The sequence below is a fragment of the Solanum dulcamara genome, chromosome 11 (genome assembly GCF_947179165.1).
Source record: "Solanum dulcamara chromosome 11, daSolDulc1.2, whole genome shotgun sequence".
Classification (NCBI taxonomy): domain Eukaryota; kingdom Viridiplantae; phylum Streptophyta; class Magnoliopsida; order Solanales; family Solanaceae; genus Solanum; species Solanum dulcamara.
Window position 1 is genome coordinate 13,720,066 of NC_077247.1, and position 22,493 is coordinate 13,742,558.

Below are 22,493 nucleotides of genomic sequence, written 5' to 3' on the forward strand. Positions count from 1 at the left end.
CTTTGAACTCTAACATAGCCATTAACATATCCTCTAGTGTTTAAATAGTTCTTTCGGCTTGCCCATCGACTTGAGGTTGGAATATGAAGCTTGTCTTTACTTTAGTACCGAGACCCCTTTGAAATAATTTCCAAAAGTGAGAAGTGAATTGGGTAGCATGATCCAAAATAATTGACAATGGCATACTATGCAACCTCACCAACTCCACAATATAGAACTTAGCATAATCTTCAGCATATTAAGAAGTCTTGACCGGTAAGAAGTGAGTCGACTTAGTCATTCTATCAACAATTACCCATATCGAATCATGACATTTTTAAGTATGAGGCAAACCCACTAAAAATACATATTCACATCTTTCCACTTCTAAGTAGGTATTAAAATATCTTGTGCTAGGCCACCCAACCTTTGATGTTCGGCCTTCAGTTGGTTGTAATTCAAACATTCGAACCCGAACCTTTTCTATGTTCTTTTTTATACCACCACACAAATAAAGATCCCTTAAGTCTGGATACATTTTGTTAAACCAGGATGAATAGAATATGAAGAATTATGAGCCTCCTTAAAAATTAAATCCTTTAGGCCATCCACATCCAGAACACATAACCGACCTTGGTAGTATAGTACCCCATCTTCCCTTGTGAAAAGATCTCTACCTTCTTTTCCTTCACAAACCTCTTTAACTCAACAAATGTCGGGTCAAGTTCTTATGTTTACTTAACATCTGCCACTAAAGAGGATTTGGACCCATTATGAACAACTATATCACCATCCTCAACACCACTCAACTTTACCTCTAACCTAGCCAAACAGTGAACCTCCTTTACCAACTCTCTCTTTCCTTCATCAACATGTTCTACACTCCCCATTGACACTCTACTAAGTGCATCGACAACAACATTGGCTTTACCTGGATCATAATATACATTAATATTGTAGTTCTTAAAAAGTTCTAACCACCTCCTTTGCCTTAGGTTGAGTTCCATTAGGGTGAACACTTATTGTAGACTTTTATGGTCGGTGAACACATCTATATGTCCCCCATAGATGTAATACTCCCCAATCTTTAAAGCAAAAATAATGACCGCTAACTCAAGATCATGTGTAGGGTAGTTACGTTCATATACCTTAAATTTCCTAGAAGCATAGGCTATCACTTTACCATTTTGCGTCAAGACACAACCCAAACAAATATTTGAAGTATTATAATAGAACACATATCCTTCCAATCCTTCCAGTAGGGTAAAAATAGGAGTGGAGGTAAGTCAATCTTTCAAAGTTTGGAAATTCTTTTTACACTCATCTGTCCATATGAATTTTTCCTTCTTTTGAATTAATTTCATCATAGGAGATGTGATGGAAGAAAACCCTTCAACGAACCTTCTATAATACTCAGTAAACCCAAAATGATTCTAATGTCTGAAGGAGACAATAGTCTAGGTCAAATATTAACTGCCTCCATTTTCGTAGGATCAACCTTCATCCCATCACCGGACACTATTTGACCAAGAAATTCCACCACTTTCAACAAAAAAATCACACTTATTAAATTTTGCAAACAATTGCCTATCTCTCAGTGTTTGAAAAACAAACCTCAAGTGATTCTTATGTTCTTCCTCACTTAAAAAATATACCAAGATGTCATCAATGAAGACCATTATGAAAGTATCTAGGTAAATTTTAAACACCCTATTCATTAGGTCCATAAATATCGTCGGTCCAATCGTCAACCTGTACAACATAACCACAAACTCAAAGTAGCCATACCTTTTTTGGAATGCCATCTTGGGAACATCACATTCCCTCTCCCTTAATTAGTGAGAGACAGACAGAAGATCGACCTTGGAGAAGTGACTTTCCCCTTGCATTTGATCAAACAAATAATCTATTTTAGTAATCAGGTACTTGTTATTGATGGTCACCTTATTCAATTGCCGGTAGTCTATGCACATTCGAAGAGATCCATCATTCTTCCTTACAAACAATATGGGAGCACCCCATGGTGAAATACATGGCCTTATAAACCCTTTTTCTAACAAGTCCTTTAATTGTTGCTTCAACTTCTTTACTTCTGCCGGGGCCATTCGGTAAGGAGGAATAGAGATATCCTAGGTATCGAGGAGGATATCGATACCAGAATCAACTTTACTTTCTAGAGAGATATCGGGAATGTCATCGGGAAAGACATCAAGAAACTCATTCACTACGGGAACCAACTCAATAGAAGGACTTTCAGAGTCGACATCCCTAACCCTCAAAATATGGTAGATGCAACCCTTAGCAATAAACCTTTGGGCTTTAAGATAAGAAATGAACTTACCCTTCACTACTGAATCATGACATTTCCATTCAAGAATAGACTCATTTGGGAATTGAAACTTGACTTGATGAGTCCTATAATCTATGCAAGCGTAAGATGTATTTAACCAATCTATCCCAAGTATAACATTAAAATCTACCATATCAAGCTCAATATGATAAGAAGGAACAACTCTATGAATATTTCAGGTAGCATATCAAACCTATTAGCTTTGAATGGAGTAACAAATGATAAATTTTCACCCGGATCTAATAATACATACACATTAAAAGAAAAGACCTTCAATATACCGATAACAACATTGGGTGCTCCCTCAACGTCTTCTCACCCATGCAAAGAATGAAATCAATTAGGGCGTTGGCTACCTAATTGAGCTTGTTGACCATGCAAATTTAAACTTGAGTCCTACCACTGCCACCACATATATAATCCCGAGCATGATGAACCAATTTACCACACTTGAGGCATTCATTGGGGCCAGCTAAGCATTCCCTTTTGTGAGTCCTCTCACACTTCATAAAAGAAGGGAAATCTTGCGCACCGACATTCTCTCTTGGGAACAATGGGTTAACAACTTTGTCCTTATTGAACCTTAGAGGAGGAGTATTGGTGGAACCTTGTCCTACAAATTATTTCCAACCTTGGACCTTTCCACTTCCACTATAACCGTACGTTTGAGGATTAAACCCTCCACCATCAACTCTAGCCTTCTTGAACCCTTTTGACATTTTCCTCAACTTTTCTTCTTCAATTTGCTCCATATATATCATGAGTTGGGAGATGTCTATCTCTTTGACCAACATGGACCTTTTACATTTTTTGGACACCAAGCTAGAGACATCAAAAATAAACTTGTCCATCTTTCCCTTGGGTTGGAGACCATGAAGGGAGCATACTGGGACAATTTTCTGAATTTGAGGGCATAATTCCTCACACTCATACTTCCTTGATGAAGGTTGATAAACTACTTGATCTTGTCCTCTCATACTCCCTTGACGAAGGTTGATAAACTACTTGATCTTGGCCTCCCTTAGCTCCAATGGAAAGAAGCGATCTAGGAAGGCACCTTTGAACTCTTCCCATTCTATTGACCCCATATCTTTATATCTCTTAACAAGCTATTGCTCATACCAAACTCTTTCCACAGCCTTGAGTTGATAGGCCACTATCTCAGCCATTTCCTTTGTAGGCACACCCATAATGGCCATAATTTGGTAAACCTCATCAATGAACTCCATAGGGACCTCATCTACTTTAGAACTATCAAACTCAGGCAGATTTATGATTTTGAAATCTCGAATCCTAGAAGAAAAATTTTGCGCTTGAGAAGGAGGAACTCCTTGATTCCCTTGGTTGGCTATGGCTTGAGCCAAAAATGTGATAATATTATGGAATTCCTCATGGGTTAAGCCTTCCTAATGATGATTAGCATCAAGTACCGGAGGTGCTTGGTCCTCCTCATCAAAAATTGCTCTTGGAGGTGCTCTTTCTCAAGGCATTATCTAGAGAACACAAAATGGGTCGTTAATCAAAGGAAGTCTTAGAACACTATAGGGTACAACATGAATTTGAAAGAAGTGAAAACTTTCCCAAATGACTCATAGTCTCCTATTCATAATTGTGGTGTGCTTCACAACTATGAATAAGATCTTATTTGATGCGGTATGTTGGACTCCGAGGACCATTCCAAAACCTCAAGCTCTTATGCCAATTTTTTCATGAATAAAGCTGTCATGAAGGCAACCTATGACCTAGATGTGAAATAACAATTAGGATTACGAGGGATCCCAACCAAGCTATCTTAGGATACATCGCATATATAAGGTAAACAAACTTAACAAGATATGAGATAGTAACAATCTCAATCATAGAAATCTAGGAATGAAAATGAAAATTCAAGTAATAAGTCCAAGAGTGGACTTCATCAACTCTATTTCTAAACATGCCTCTATCATACTAACATAGGCGAGGGCATAAAACAAGCTACTAGCTCTCCAAAAAAGAAGAGAACATCTCAAAATGGCAACGTAGTCTAGAAGTAGTAAGAAAATACAAGTTTAATATATAGTCCCCAAAGCATGAGAACTTACTAAATTAAGTAAACAAGTCTTCTATTTAGACATGAGAGTGTGTAGGGTAATCCCTGAGCCCTACATTATAACATACTGTAGGCAAACAAAAGTATGCAGTAGTTCTTTGAATTTACTAAGTATGTGAGATATGCATGAACAAGTAAAGGTACATGAGAAAGATGACATATGATGCATGGACAATGTAATGAACATGAATAAATCTTAATGCACTTGAATACATTTAAAACCTTATGGTCAACGCATCATAAAACATCATAGTAAATCTCATATCTTAGCATTTAACTTGTTTGGGATAATACCTTTTATCAACATCTTAAGACCATGCGAGCTATAACATAGAATCTGATGTAACTCCCACATCAAAAAGAGAGAGGATACTTTCCAAGGTAGACTCTGTGAGAACAACTTTAACTTTTATAGTTATTTGTGGATCCACTAGCTAAGCCATGAAAGCAACCTACATGGGCAATATAGTTTGTGATTTTCGCTTGCTACTAAGATTCCTTTGGGTGACTAACTGTGTTACTGGACAGAACCCCACCTATAAGTTCTCTCGGTGCTTAGTCAGTATCCCAATGGAAATTATTAAATCATAGAAAACATCATCATTAACTTTGTCATGAAAATAGTCATTAGAATATCTCATTAATTTAGTGATTCATAAGAATCCATAATCTTCAGTCAGAATTGTCCTTATCACCATCTTAAACATAATTGTGTGAGAATTGTACTTATCTCACCATAATAAATTTCTTCGATCATAATTGATCATCATCATAACTTTCATCGGTAAATCATAATCTCAACTTCATTTATAAAAGGTTTCTTTGAACATCAATGAACTCATAATCAATCTCATAAAAATCATCTTTAAACTTCATAATAATGATTGAAATTAATTTTATGCATGGGCATTCATATTATAACTTAAAATCATGCAATTTATGCAGAAACATACTTATGATGATCATTAATAACATCTAAAAATAATATTGAAAAAACCCAATTAGGGTTAAATGTAATTGAAATACAAAAGACCTTTTGAGGAAAACTTGGGACTCCATGGGTGAACGAACCCATTGATAAATCCTCACATACCTTGAGTGGATTCCTTGATTGAAGCTTGAAAATTGATGGAAGAATTGCAAACCCTAGTTGATACTTCAATGGAGTAGGAGAAGAAGAAAGTCTTTAGAGGATATTATGAAGGCAAAACTATTTAGAGGAATGATATATTCCTTCAAAACACCCAAAAATGACTTAGGATAGGGTAAAAAGGCTTGGGAAAGGACCAAAAGAACCCTAGAAATTGTGTAGGATTTTTATGAGAATTAGACTTGTACAACTTGCAGAAGGCTGTATGAGTGGTAGAGCATCGTTATCTTTTTATAATCCTAAAGCCTCTAGTAAAACAATCATAACTTTTTACTCGAAACTCCAAATAAAACAAAATCGGTGGCGTTGGAAAGAGGACTCAAAGATATTTAATCTGAAAGTTATGGGATACTGAATTATTTATATTCTAGGAGATATGATTAATTTAATTTTACCCAAGTAAAATCTTTCACTGATACTCAATCGGTAACGAAGCTTTCAACTCATTTTTGGGCTAAAGGCACCTTAAAACATCTCCAAATCTATTCCCATACTTAAGAATTGACCTTCACATCTATGTACAATTAATAATAACTATTTTCGACACTATTAATGGATTCTGCAACTCATCATTTAGTCTAAGGGTAGTCAACATGAGTCGTTAAAGTAGTGCGCCAAAATCATAGCCTACTGGCATAAAACTTGGTCCCTACGACTCATCCTTATGGGTCATCGACTTTCCTATGAGTCGTACAAATGACTCATCAATTTCCCCCTTCACTTAGTCAAAAATCAAAACCTAGGACCCAATCCTACAAGTCCATTCTACGACTCGTAACTCACCTATGACTCCTCTTGTTGAGTCATTTTGAAATTACTGAGGCTTGTCAATATCACAAAATCCGAGATCAACTCTATGACTCACTCTATGAGTCATCACCATTAATACGAGTTGTCAACTTGACTCATAAACTCAGTTCCAAACTTAGTCAATTTTCCAACCTCAATATTATTCCTACAAGCCACTCCTATGACTAGTAGGAGTCCCTACGACTCGAAAGCCAAGTTGTAAACTCTGGGACAGTACCTTTTGTTGGAATTTTCTTTTCATTTTTACTTTTCTAACTTTGGGGTCTTATAATTTATCCCTCTTTGGAACATTCGTCCTTGAATGAGATTCAACTAGCATAGAATGGACACAGAAAGAGGACGAGCAACCTAACATAAATGCAATAGAGTATCAACATGCATAGAACATGGGATTTTTAAATGTCACATAAAATATGACTTTTAAAATCAACTTCATGAACATGCATACATATGAAAAGACATGAGATTAACTAAAACTCTGGAATTTGTTAGAATAGACATGAGAACCTAAAACTTCAACTAGCATAGAAACTCAAACACTCGGGTTATCCAGTCAATTAGTGCACAATGAATATAAAACCAATCCATACCCACCATTATCATGACCAAAGAAAACTCATAACATATTAGATGAAGCAGCCCGAGCCATCTCACTTCTTCTTATAGTAGCCACTGGACAATCCCTCATAAGTCAAGTTTTCTTCAATACTCATAGTACCGAGAGGTACATGTCATTAGGACCACTAACACATTTCCTCAACATTGATACATGGAATACCGAATGAACCAAGGCTAACTCTAATGGTAATTAAAGTTCATAGGCCACCTTACCAATACACCTTAAGATCCTATACCACTCCTCACCACCACATTTAATCAACCTCGAGACCTAATCAAGAAACACTCAATGCACCATACATTCACCCACATGCCTTCAATACCACATTAATGCCTAGTTTCATCCATATTTGTATTAACTCCTACCAAAATCATACCAATACACTCTTACACATCTATTGAACACAATATCATCTATCTAGTTATTCCTTCATGTCTATAACCTAAAATGGGTTAAGCATGCCAAAATTTATAAAAATACGGAACAACTACTCTCCCCCCAATCAACTCATCCATCAAGAGCTATGGGCTCCACTTAATATTGTTTCTCTTAGACCATCAACATTTGGAACACTTAACTGATCTTGGTAATGAAGTACTCCATTTCCCCTCATAAGAGAACCTCAATCTTCTTATCAACCACTGATTTCTTAATTTAACTTGACCCATGTCTTGCATTGCTCTTACTTTGGTACTAATGATGATTCCAAACTATTGTTAACAACAATACCACCCTCATTAATATCAATGCCTGTTTGGATTGGAGATTTTCTTGAAGCATCTTTTAAAAATCGCATAGAATATTCTTTAAGAAAAGAACCTTAGGGAATAACTCTATCACACGACATATATCCGAAAAAAGTAAAACATTTCCCTAAAACTCCTTATAGCCTCTTATTATTCTATGTGGAGTGCTTCACACCGATTAACAAAACTCTACTCAATGCGACATGTTAGACACCCTAGGATACATAAATCTTTTGCTCTGATTATACATTTGTCATGACCTAAGCCTAGGACCTAGATGTGACATGGTGATCAAGATTACGAGGGATCCCAACAAATCCATCTTAGCATACATCGACTACATAAGGTAAAGAAACTTAACAAGATAAGAAAAAGTAAAAATCTCAATCATAAAAGTCTAGGAATGAAAATGATAACTCAACTAATATTTCCAAGAGCGGACTACATCAATTCTATGTCTAAACATGATTCTATCATACTAACATAGATAGGGGTATAGAGCAAGCCACTAGCTCCCCAAATAACAAAAGAACATCTAAAAATAACAACACGGTATGTAAGTAGCAAGAAAATACAAGATCGATAGGTCATCCCCAAAACATGAGGAATGTAGTTTGGGACTTTCAGTTGCTAAGACATGAAGACAACCTATTGGGGCAACATAGTTTGGAAATTTTGGTTGCTACTAGGATTCCCTTAGGTAACTAACTACATTGCCTGACCGAAACACAACTATAAATCATCTCGGTACATAGTTAATATCCCAAAGGAAATCATTAAATTATAGAAAACATCATCATCAACTATATCATGAAAATAGTCATTAGAATAGCTCATTAACTAAGTGATTTGTAAGAATCCATAATCTTCGGTGAGAATTGTCTTTATCACTATCTTAAACATGATTGTGGTAGAACTATACTTATCACACCATAATAAATTTCTTTGATCATCATCAGAACTTTCATCATTAAATCATAATCTCAACTTCATTTATAAAAGGTTTTTTTGAACATCATTGAACCTTATAATCAATCTCATGAAAATCATCTTTAAGCTTCATAATAATGATTAAAATTAACTTTATGCATGAGAATTCATTATATAACTTATTAATGGGAATTTATGCTTATGATGATCATTAATAAGATCTAAAAATAAAGTTGAAACAACCTGATGCATTTCATCAAAATTAGGGTTAAAAGTAATTGAAATTCAATAGATCTTTTGAGGAAAACTTGGGACTCCATGGGTGAAGGAACCAATAAATCAATCCTCATATACCTTGGGAGGATTCCCTGAGTGAAGCTTGAAAATTGATGGAATAAGTGCAAACCCTAGTTGATCCTTCAATGAAGTCTTGTAGGAGTAGAAGAGAGTCGTGAAAGGATATTATGAGGGCTAAACTAGTTAGGGATAAAAAGCTTGGGAAAAGACCAAAGTCTTGTGCAGGATATTTCTATGAATTTGACTTGTATGACTCGCAGAAGACTCTACGGGTCGTAGAGCTGAGTCGTAAACTCCTTATGATCTAGAAGCCTCTAGTAAAACAGTCATAATGTTTTACTCCGAGCTCCAAATAAGACAAACTTGGTGGAGTATTTAAGAAGACTTAAAGAACTTTAATTTGATAGGTCATGGACACCTAATTATTTATATTCTAGGAGATATGATCATGTTAAGTTGACCCAAGTAAAATCTTTCACCGAAACTCAAAGGTAAGGAAGCTTTCAACTCGACTTTGTGCTATAAAATTCTTGTGACCTTAAAAACATCTCCAAATCTACTCCTACACTTAGAAATTGACCTTAACATCTATGCATGATTTATAATCACCCTTTATAAGACTACAGATGGATTCTATGACTTTTCATTTAGTTTATGGGTCGTCAATATGAGTCATCAAATAAGTTCTCCAAAATTATAGGCTACGAGAATAAAACTTTGTCCCTATGAATCATCCTTACTAGTCATCGACTCTCCTACGAGTCCTATAAATGACTCATTAATTTCCAACATCACTTAGTAAAAAATTAAAACTCAGAACCCAATCATATGAGTCCATTGTATGACTCGTAACTCATCTTACGACTCATCCTGTTGAGTTGTTTTGAAAGTATTAAGGCTTGTCAATTTTCCAACCTCAATATCGTTCATACAAGCCACTCCTATGACCTGTAGGATTCCATACGACTCATAGACCAAGTTGTAAACTCTGGCATAGTACCTTTTCTTGGAATTTTCTTTTCATTTAGGCTTTTCTACTTTTGGGGTCTTACACAAGCCTATGGCCTAGACATAACACGTCGAATGAGACACCCAAAGGTACCTCACCCAAGTCTCTGAACATTCACATAGCATTTCATAGGTAGTTACATTCAATAACAACAAGTGGAAATGGAGGGGATAATTGGGCTAAGGAATTCAACATGGAATAGAAATCAAAAGTTGACTTAAGCATGATACATTCATGTCCATGCATACCTCTACTAAAATACTTGGCGTAGGGTAAGACATATCCCTATCTCACCCTCAAATGTTAAAATTAAAGTACCATAATCTTTAAGAACTCAACTAGTGGGCTCAGACTGGCCATTAGTCTGCAGGTGAAAAGTTGTGCTAAGGTCGACACGGGTACCCAACTCCTCTTGAAAACTCCTCCAAAAGCTAAATGTGAACTATAAGGCCCATTTTGAGATGATAGAAATAGGCACACCATAAATGTGAACCACCTCCTGAATGTAGATACAGGCCAACCTCTCAACAATGTAGAAAGTATGAACAAGAAGGAAGTATGCTAAATTGGTCAATCGTTCTAGGATGACCCAAATACTAACAAGACCAAGGGATATTTTCATGACCCAACCCCGTAGGCCACGACTGGGGTCTGACTTGGACCCTCCATACATATATCTATCAATTGTGGTCAAGTCGAATTATAGACATATAATGCATATAAATCAAGTGTAGTCAAACCGAACTACAACCAACATAATACGTACATGAGAACCCCTATGGGTCATAGTATTGCATATACCTGTAGCCTCTTTCATTTGTATCATAACATGAAAGGGCACGCAAGTTGATACGGCTGCCATAGCATAATAACATATACAATACATCGTATAGACCCAGCTGAACCAAACTGACGTACACGACCCACATATACATGTCTGCAGAACTCTAAAAATATTAAAGACAACATATGGTGGGACAGGGCCCCCGCCATACCCCTGAATAAATAAAGACAATTATATACATTAGCAGTCGGTGCAAAAACTCGGCTCTTATACAATGGAGCCTCTTCTAGCTGAGCTGAATGGAATCATAAGCTGATGGACTACCAAAACCTATATATGTACCTGCGGGCATAAAATGCAGCCCCCCCGAGAAAAGGGGGTCAGTATGACATATGTACTGAGTATGTAAAGTATAACATGGTATAACTGGAAGCATATCTGAAACAGGAAAGTAGAGGATAAATATTTCATATAAAAAAAACCACTCTACCTGTACCTTATGAATTACAAAAGCATGCATGCTCATATTATATAATATAGCCGGCCCTTTCAGGGGCTCGGTGAATCATATTTATAGGACCATTATAGGCTCGATGATATCATCTCCATATCAAACCACATCATCATATATATACACATACGTACTCGGCCCTCTAGTGAGGGACTTAGTGAGTTGTTCATGTCATTGCATTATCATATTCTCCTATAGCGTATCTGGCCCTTTAGTAAGGGACTCGGTCGATGATGTAGTGAACTATCCACAATAACGTACCCAGCCCGGGACTTGGTGAAAGAAGGGTTACAGTATACACGAGTAGAGTAGTGAGTAACTATATGCAATTCAAAACTTTATCGGAGACTTGACAGAATAAGAAGTTAAGCTTTTGCCTAAGGACTCGAGTAGTAGTTTATTCATCTCGAGTATCCTCTAAATTCCATTATGGGCTATATCAACTATAACCTCGGGGACCCTAAACATGTACCAATGTAAGGCCAAGTCGCTTATGGAATCAAAAACACTTATTATAATATAGTCTTTAAGACTTGGAGCCTGTACATTTTGTACCTCTTTAACATACATAAGTTTACAGGGAAATAGCTCAAGTACTATAGGAGTTCAGTATTCAGAAGTAAATAAGAGATGCTTAAGAATGGAATCACCCCGAAGCTCATATCATATTTCACTTACAACTAAGATATGCCAAAAAGAAAAAGAATAAGCTCTATATAGTCTGTACTTTTCTTCAGGTGATCATCATATACATATTTCGTACTCGACCCATCATGGGGCTCGGTGAAAAACTATGGCATCATAATCTTATTTACATACCAAGTACATATGAAGAGAAAGAAGAGGTAGCTTTCTACACACTACTTTTTAACATGTAGAAGCCTTAACAGACAATACTTAATTCTTGTAGGAGTTCCAATACTAAGTAGTGGACAGGGATTATAAGGGGTACTTGGAGTTCTGGGAATGGAATTATCCCCTCATTTCACATACAATTCACTTAAGGCTAATACATGCCAAATGGAGAGAAAGATAGCTTTACATACTTGTTCCAAAAACATGCCAAGAGAAAGCTTCACATACCTCGTATGGGTTACTCTTTTTCATGTTTGCCTCGTCGTCCTTTGAACCTATTCAACACGGAAGCAATACGAATATCAACACTCCTTGACTTTTCAGCATGTTAAATTGCAAACGAGTATTAATAGAACTTATTTCCTCATTCGTCTTCTCGACTAGTTCTTTAGCTAGTTAAGGAGTTAACAAAAATCGGGCAGCACCTCCCCTATAACATGCCCTATATGAATTTCCGATTAGATCTCTAACCACTACATCCAACCAAAAACAACATCCTGTCGCTCATATAAAAATAAAACATGGCAACATTACACAACATAAGCTCCAAACAACTTGCTGAAAATTACAATACCAAAATAGGGTTTCTAGTCTTCATTTAGCAAAACCTTTAATTATACAAAATGAGGGGTCGTGTGGATGAAAACATAAGTTAACACACCTCTTTTAGAACAATTTTAGGCCCTGCAACACACCACTACAACCTGCAGCAGCACACCACAAGCACAACACCTTGCTTCGAGTATAATTTAACTATAGCGACTCCAATTTAGTTTGTTTCGAATGTCAAGCATTTCTATGACATTTTAACATTTAAAGACACATATAGGGCATATAAAACAATCCATAACAACACCATAAATTCCAAATTGAAAGGAGAAACCTTACCTTACCCAAAATTGGCCAAAACTGCCAAATTGCGATCGGAACTTCTCTAAACATGTTGAAATTGCACGGACTGTTTGTATCGCTTACTTGCTGCCCCAAATTGAAATTTTATGTTATAAAACACCATTATATAAATGTGTAATACCTCAAATAATTAATTCACAGAATGAAAGTCGGAGGCTTACTTTGGCAGCCCCAAACCCGTAGCCCTCCTTCTTTGGCTTTCTACGTTTTCCTTCATTTTCTCCTATCTTTTCCAAGTGTAGGGATGAAGAAATGGTTCCTTAGGAATCCTAATATGCATATATAAATCTCCACATGATTAACGAACACCGTAGGTAAGTAATTCATGGAGAGAAACTTAGAAATTTATCTTAGTTTCCTCTAAATCATGGCTGCCTCCTTTTCTTCTCTACGTGTTTTCCTTTGTTCTCTCCAAATTTCAGCTCAAATTGGATAAGAAATGACTTAAGAGTCATCATACATGTATATATATGTTTCCCCAAGAGGTGATATGTGTCATCCCCTAAGGGTGACACGTGTACATCCCCCATTGGGCCATCACATCCATGCAGCCAATTAGGGGCTGCCATGCGTCCTTGGTGGTACCCACTCCAAAGTAGGTGGGTCACCTACTTGACCCCAAGCAGGTGGGTCACCTTCTGCCATGTGGTACCTTCCCATGCTTCTACGTGGCGCCTCCTCTTGCTGCCACATGCCATCTTCTCCTCTTCCCCGTGGGTTCGTAATCTCGTCTTATTTTAAGAACCTGTGCAATCCTTACTACGTAAGCTTGGTATATATGCAAGTGGCTTAAGTATTTCAAACTTCTATGTTAGTAGCTTACGTAGGTAAATCGAGTCCTACGACTCGTTACTTGGCCTCCAACTCTTTCCGGATTCTCACGACTCTATTTCCAACCTTCCCTCTCATGGGGTATCGCATTCTTCTTTTCTTAGAGTTGTTTGATATGTGTGGACAGTAGGGGTCTCATGGACACTTTCAAGAAGACTAGGAACACGTTTCAAGGTTCAAAAGTGCAGGGTGTAACAGATGTGCAGGGCAACCCCACAATGAAATCTATGTAATCCTCTCCCACTTCCACTCGGGAATGGGTAATCTCTAAACATCACCACCAAGCCTCAAATGCTCAGCCTTAACCTTCTAACAACTCAAAAAATATGATAAATAATGTTACGAACCGAACTAGGGCGGCCTAATTTTGACACACCAATTAGGATTCCCGAAGAAACCCCAACCAAGAATCTTACCATATCATAAGCATTCATAAGGTAATCAATAAGTGAAAACTCATAAAATTCCAAAAAACAAACTCAACTAGAGAGAATCAAGACAACATAGACTCCTTACACAATATGCCCAACATGCCTCTACATGACTACATAGGTGGGGACTAGAACAAGTTCCTATATCACCCTCAAGAAAGTAATGATATGATGTGGGATAGTCTATAAAACTTCAACATAGTCTAAAAATGACAATAAAAAGAGTAAATGACTCAGTTTTCCCTCAAAGAATAAGGACACAAATCTTCAAGATGGATCACCAACTAGCCACACGAATAAGATGGAGCATCCGTCCCTACATTGTGATATAATGTAGGCTATAAAGTATGTGTTAGTAAGTTGGAATGTACTAAGTATGTAGGTGATGCAATGCATAATTAAAACCATGTTGTGCAATGACCATTTTAAATAACATGATGAAAGGGTTAGTAAAATCATAAGTAAATATGTGAAGGGTCAAAGCACTTTGTAATATAAGAGTATAATATAAAGGTAAAGGATAGGATTATTCATTTAATACATAAAATTGACCATACATACGTGGGAGATAGCCATAACCGATATTAAGACCATGTGATCTATTACATGGAATTCGATGATAGCCACATCAAGAAGGAGGAAGGCTTCTTACCAAGGTAGACTCCGTCCAATAATATCATCATCATGTGCTATATGTGGATCAACTAGCTAGGCCGTACTAGCAAACCTATAGTGGCAATATAGTTTAAGGGACTAGAGGTGTCTACTAAGGCTAGGCCAAGCCCCCACCTCAAAGTCCTCTCGGTGCTAAGTTAACACCCACGAAATACATATCATAATCATACTATTATTTTACAAGAAATAGAAATCTTATAATATAGTACATCAACATGGCTGCCATACCAAATTCCCATACTACTAATGAACTTTGGTTTATATGAAATTTGATCCACGATCATTGATGATATTATGGGTACCATACTAATCAGAACCTAATTTTAGGAGAAATATTCAAAAGCATTTATGGCATATCGGGATGTCATACATGTCATATCATAATTGTAAACACAACATAGGACTAGACCTTTAACATATGATTCATGTAATGTGGTGTAGGCCTTCAATCATTACGAATCATTTTCATAAAACATCATTAGGTTCTTAAGTCACCCTCATTCATAAAACTTGATTACATACTTGAAATTCATGATCAAAGCATATACTTGAAATTGAGAAAAACATAAAATACAAGATCAATTGACTTAAAAATCATAATACTAACTTGAAAACATGCATTATCATATACTTTCTATCATCCCATACATAATTAATAAATATAATATTCTTTGGAAGTTTAGTTGTAAACACCCATAATTCATATCATTAACCCTAAAGATAAATATAGGAAAATTTATGGAAAAACTCTTCAATTCATTGCAATAATCATCAGTTTATTTTAAAATAGACTAAATAATAATTAGAATCATAGTTTATACCATTGGAAAGATCATAAAACCCATAAGAATACATATTTTAATTAATTGAAACAATAGAGAATTTGTCAGGATCCTTGGGTGAAAGTACCATAGGATCAATTACCCAAATACTTTGAGTGAAAAAATCAAAGAATTTCGAAGTTGATAGAGAGCTTGAGTGAATTTCTTGGAGGTCTTAAATAAAGTCTTTGAGAGCATTTTGTAGATAGAGAAATATTTGAATAGGTGAATTATGATTGAATAAATGAAATTAGAGGTTTAGGATAGTTTATAGAGTAGAATTAGGACCTAAAAACGTCTAAATTCATTAACTAACAATTAGGAAAATGTCTAAAGTACCACCACTTAAAAACTGAATTCGGACAAAAAAACTCAGCAAAGTCCGCGACGCGAACCTACTCCTAGATAATCCAATTTTGAGTGAATGAGATTTTGCCAAATTTTGACTCGGGGAAAAATTATAGTGAACAGTAACAAGTGGGTGACACGGAGCTGCCATGCACCTCACTTTTCTCCGTAAATTCTTGAAATTTTTTTCTTTCGACTTACAAGTCCTAAAAATCCACTTAGACTATTTTTTCATAGGTTTTGACCCCCTAATCGATATCTTTTAGATTTCCCATCGGTTTAAGGGTGAAATGCGGTGCTTAGCCTAACTTGGGTGCCGAGAACCCTTTCAATGGACTTCTAAAAGTATTAAGTAAATTAAGTACCATGATATGAAATAATGGAAAAATGAACAACATGTCACCTTACCAATTCTTGAATGTACATCTTGTCATAATCCTTGGCACTATAAAAAGTCTTAACCGGTAGGAAATGGGCCGATTTAGTCATTCTATCCACTACCACCCAAATCAAATCATATTCCTTTCAGGTATGAGGTAAACCCATTATGAAGTCGATGTTCACATCTTCCCACTTCCAAGTAGGAATTTCAATATCTTGGGCTAAACCTTCCGGCCTTTGTTGTTCAACCTTCACTTGTTGGCAATTTGGACATTCTGCCACAAACTTTACTGTCATGACCCAACCCCGTAGGCCGTGATAGAGCCCAAACTAGGCACTCATGTATATCCCTGTTATCTGTAAGTAAATCTGTCCCCTGTTTAAGTTATAGCACATCAACAAGCAGGATAATATATAAGCCGGTGAAGCTTATCATAGGCACCACTGTACATACATGCATGTACAACCCATACACAACCCACATACTTGTCCATAGACCTCTTAGAGTAAAAACAGTAACATAAGACGGGACAGGGCCCCTACTGTACCCGTGAATAAATAAATATATACATCGAGGGTTAATACCAAACTAGGCCCCAACACAATGGAGCGCTTCTGAAGTGCTGAGTGGAATTCCTACGCTGATGGATCCCCAAAGTATATATCTGTACCTGCGGGCATGAACACAACCCTCCCCCCCTCGAGAAAGGGTGGGTCAGTACGACATATGTACTGAATATATATAGAATAGACATCATAAGGAAATTATAGTTGGCATAGGGATGTAGGGGGCAAGTATAACATTTAACCATTTACAGTACTAACATCGTATAAAAGAAAGTCATACATATTACCATCACGTATTGTGGTCGGCCCATTTTGGGGACTCGGTATACCATCTACATTATTCTATCATCATATACACATATATATATTATTAGTGATGTGGAACGTAGAGCCCGATCCATGTATATAGTAAGTACATGCCGAGGAATGTACGACCCATTTTGCACATCATATAATAATGGAGAGGAATGTTTGGTCCGATCCATATATCATATAGTAATGTCAAGGAACGTTCGGCCTGATCCACATATCATATAGTATTCCAAGGAACATTTGGTCCAATCCACATATCATATAGTAATGTCGAGGAACATTTGGCCCGATCCACATATCATATAGTAATGTCAAGGAACGTTCGGTCTGATCCACATATCATATAGTAATGCCGAGGAATGTTCGACCCCATCCATATATCATATAATTATATTATAGCTAGCCTGGGACTCGGTGAAACATGTATTATAGTATACACGAGTGGAGTAGTGAGTAACCATATATAATCTAAATAATTATAAGAGACTCGACAATGTAAGAAGATTAAGCTATCATCCAAGGAATAGAATAGTAGTGTAGCCATCTTGAATGCCTTCTAAATGCCATTGAGTCCTATATCACTTAGGATCTCAGATACCCTAGAAAAGTACTAAAGTAATACTAAAAATTCATAGAATCAGGGATACCCATCGTCGTATATTCCTTAGGACTAGGAGCTTATGCATCCAGTACTTCTCAACCTATGGAGTTCATGGAAAGTAGTTCAACTTACTATAAGAGTTTGATATTCAGAAGTGAATAAGAGATACAGATTACATTTAGGACTTAAAAGTGGAGTTACCCCATAGCTCGTATCACATTTTACTTAAAATTAGGACATGCCAAAGTAAGAGAAATAATAAGCTTTACCTAGCCTCTACTTTTCCTCAATGAATCATCATTACATCTATCGTACTCGGCCCGTCATAGGCTCGGTATCATAACCTTATTATTACATTACCTTACTATCATAACACCATACTTATGTCAAGGAAATATAATAAGGATAGAAGGGTAGCTCTACATACTTATTCCAAAACATTCCAAGAGAAAGGAGATAACTTCACATACTTACTACTCTCCATCATATAGAAGCCTTGAGAGCCAATAACTCAACTAGTGTAGGAATTCTACCATCCAGAAGTGAATAAGACTTATGAGTCATACTTGGGATTATATGAATGGAATTATCCCCACATTTCGTATATCAATCACTTAAGGCTAAGACATTCCAAAACAAAAGAAGGATAGCTTCACATACTTCTGCAAAAGACATGCCAAGAGAAAACTTCACATACCTTTTTTGGGATTAATTGAAATCCGGCTTGCCTTAATACCTCCTTAACCAATTAGACATGAAAGTAATACTAATATTCATATTCTTTCATTTATCAATATTGCACTTTACAATCAAGTACTAATAGGAGTTATTTCCTTATCCATTACCCTCGACTACTTTGTTACCAGTTCTGATGCTACCGAAAAGCGGGCAGCATTTCCCCTGTAACTTCAACATCCTCGAGGTTTCAACTCGGCCACAGTGTCAAAAACCATACCAAAAACAACAACCAGCAGCATATATACAAGTAAACTACCTCAACATTACACAATACAACTCCAAACAACTAGCTCAAAACTATGATACGAAACTAGAGTTTTTAATCTTTATTTTATAAAATCTTTAACCATACCAAATGGAGGGTCATGTGGATGCAAACAGAAGCACCCATACCCTTTTTAAAATACTTTAAATCCCTGCAACACGCAATACGCAACCCAACCAGATGCACCACAATGACAACCCACTACTCGACTTTGATTTAGCTGTAACAACTTCAATTTAGTTTGCTTCTAACGTGAAGCATCCTAATGCAATTTTTCCACTTACAACCTTATTTATTACATGTAATATACCTCAAAAAACATCACTCTAATTTGATAGGGAAGCCCTTACCTTGCTCGAAACTCGTCAAACTCGTCAAAACTTGCCACGAAAGTTCCTTTAGCGTGCCTAAAATGTTGTGGGTGTTTGCTAACATTTTGGGCTGCTACAAACCATATACTTTTATTAATAACATCTTCATAACATCGCGGTACACCCTAGATAATTAATTCATGGAGCGAAATTGAAGAACTTACCTTTTTTTCCTTCCAAAACTGTGGCTCTCTCCCTCTCTACTTTTTTATCTTCTCTTCTTTCTTGTTCTTGAATTTTCTATATATAGTCCACCTAAGGTGGTGAAATGTGTGAACCCCTAAGTAGTGACACATGTCAAGCCCTAAGTGGTGACAGGTGTCAAGCCCTCATTGGGCCAACACACCCCTTTCCTCCAATCACAGGCTACCATGTGGCATGTTATTCCACCACCCTTTCTTCTACTGCTTCCACATGGCACTATCTCATTCTGCTACGTGCCACTCTCTCATGTTGCCATGTGGAACTCTCTTTTCCCTCTCATGGGTTCGTAATCTCGTCTTACTTTACGAACCTATGTAATCCTTACTACGTAAGACTTGTATGTACTCTACTAGCTTACGTAATATTTCCAAGTTGGTAACTTATGTAAATAATTCGTGTCCTATGACTTATCATTCGGTCTCCAACTTCTTCTGGATTCTTATAACTCTATTTCCACACTTCTCTACTATGGGTATCGTATTCTCCTTTCCTTAGAGTTGTTTGATAGAGTTATAGATTATCCGGCACACATGGAAACTCTTAAGAAGCTTAAGAGTTCTTAAGAAGTCTTAAGAAGCTTTTAGAAGCTTTAAGAAACTTTAGGAAACCTTAAGAGGCTTACGATCCTTCCATGAAACTTAAGATCCTTTTAAGAGACTTAAGAACGCGTTCCAAGGTACAAAAGTATGGGGTGTAACATCCTTCCCCCCTTTTGTATATTCATCCTTGAATGTGAACAAAAACCCTCTTCAAGATCTTATATCGACTATATAGAAAGTTTCTCTGTTCTATCGCAATAACACATATTTTCACTGAGCAATCAATATCAGAGTTCCAAAGGTTGGGATTACTTGTAGATGTAGGAAATAGGTATGGATACTTGTGCTTCATTTCCCTTTCAGCTCCCTAAGTCATTTCTTCACAACTCTCGTTTCACCATAACACCTAGACGAAAGCTACATCCTTAATTCACCACCCCCTACTCCGCCGATCCAGGATGGTGATTGGTTTCTTATCGTAGGATAACTCCTCTTTGACCTGGATATCCTCTGCAGAATATACTCGGGATGGATCACCAACACACTTGCAAAGTATCGATACTTGGAAGAATGGATGTACTACTTCCGGATCCACTGGTAAGTCCAAATTGCAGGTAACCTTGCCTATTCAGCAGAGGGTCTGATATGAGCCAGTGCATCTCGGACTAAGGTCCTCTTTCTTGTTGTCTCTCATCACTTTCTCTATGGAGGACACTTTTGAGAGTGCTTAATTATAACTTGAAACTCTAGAGATCAACATTGATTATCCGCATATGACTTCTGTTGACTTAGAGCTGCTAATAATCTCTCCCGAATAAGCTTTACCTTCTATACAAATTATTGAACCACATCTGGGCGTATTAGTTATGTTTTACTACCATTAAACTAATCAATTGGCGACCTACACTTTCTGTCATACAAAGTCTTATACAGGGCCATTTGGATACTAGAATGATAGTTATATCGTAAGTACTTTTGATAGGTGGTAGGCAATTGTCCAAGCTACCTTTATTGTCTAACATTTAGCTAGTAAGAGTGATTTGTCTCTCGATCTAAGGGTACAATGGTGTACGAAGACCTATCTATCTTCCCAATCTCTTCATGGACTAATCTTTAGTAGTTAGCTGTAAATTAGCTCCTTCGTCCGAGATATCAACTATGAGAACTCTGTAAGGTCTCACCCCCCTTCTCAACCTATAAATTCACATCATGTCGGCTGAATAGGTAGTCCTTCATTGAAGGAACATGGGTTGATATTGTTAATCTGCGGATAATATTCCATATATAATTATCTGTCCAGGGATTGCAAAGTGAGTCTTGTAGCCAAGGTCATGTTATGGAATCTTCGACCTTGTATATTACTTCTTGCCTTCTTTAGATGACATCAGCTGGTACTCTTGCCTTTTTGGGTTTTGTTGTTTTCCCATCAGAGTCGGCTACCAAGTTGTATCGAAGTCCCCTCACACAATGACCTGTATAGCCATTCCGTGGTTTGCCTGTCATTAACTAGTATATCTTGAAGAACTATGGCATACAAGTGAACCATCTATTAGTAATCAGTTAATCCTGCTTGCTTTGCTTAAGCCTTTTTATAATTCCCTTAACGTAACTTATAATACTCTAGGTACATAATCTCATGTCCTTTTTTTTGCCGCTAGTTTGGATTCTTCCATCTCGTGCGATCATAGCAACACTAACGCACTGGATCCCACCGGAATTTCAAAGTTAAACATGCTTGGGCGATAGTAGTACTAGGATGGGTGACCTCTATAGGAAATCCTCGTGTCACATTCCATTGCAATCCTTGCAATAATGTATGAAGGCACTCAACCTAGCCCAAGATTTACTTTAGCTTCTTCTTGCTAGTCTTCATGCTTCGCCTTGCCCTCTCCGCCCCTGTCTTACACTCGATGTCGGGATAGATCATTGGTTCAACCACAGATAGGTCCTATTTTTCCCTTAGTACTCACCCCATCTCGGTAGTTTGGTCTAACCAATCTTGACATCTCTTTGTAACGTATCCAAAACATCCAAGCTCCTTTTCTCATATACTCTCACTCGACCCTATACTCAACATATACATATCCATAGGTTGCATAACCATTCTGATACAACCTGTATAAGATAGACATAATATTTTTGTTTCCTAGCCCATCTTGGTTTACATATCGACTTCACACTAGAACTTGCTTGCGCCAATGCTATTTTTTCCTACTCCTTTGTTTTCTTCCATTACGTACTCCTTGGTCTTCTTATTTCGTACCGTAAGAAATTTTCTATTCTTTCTACTTGGTACTTATATGTCACCATATCAGCGGCCAATGACATTGTTGCCATATCTTAATCTTTACCCAAACACTGACCTACT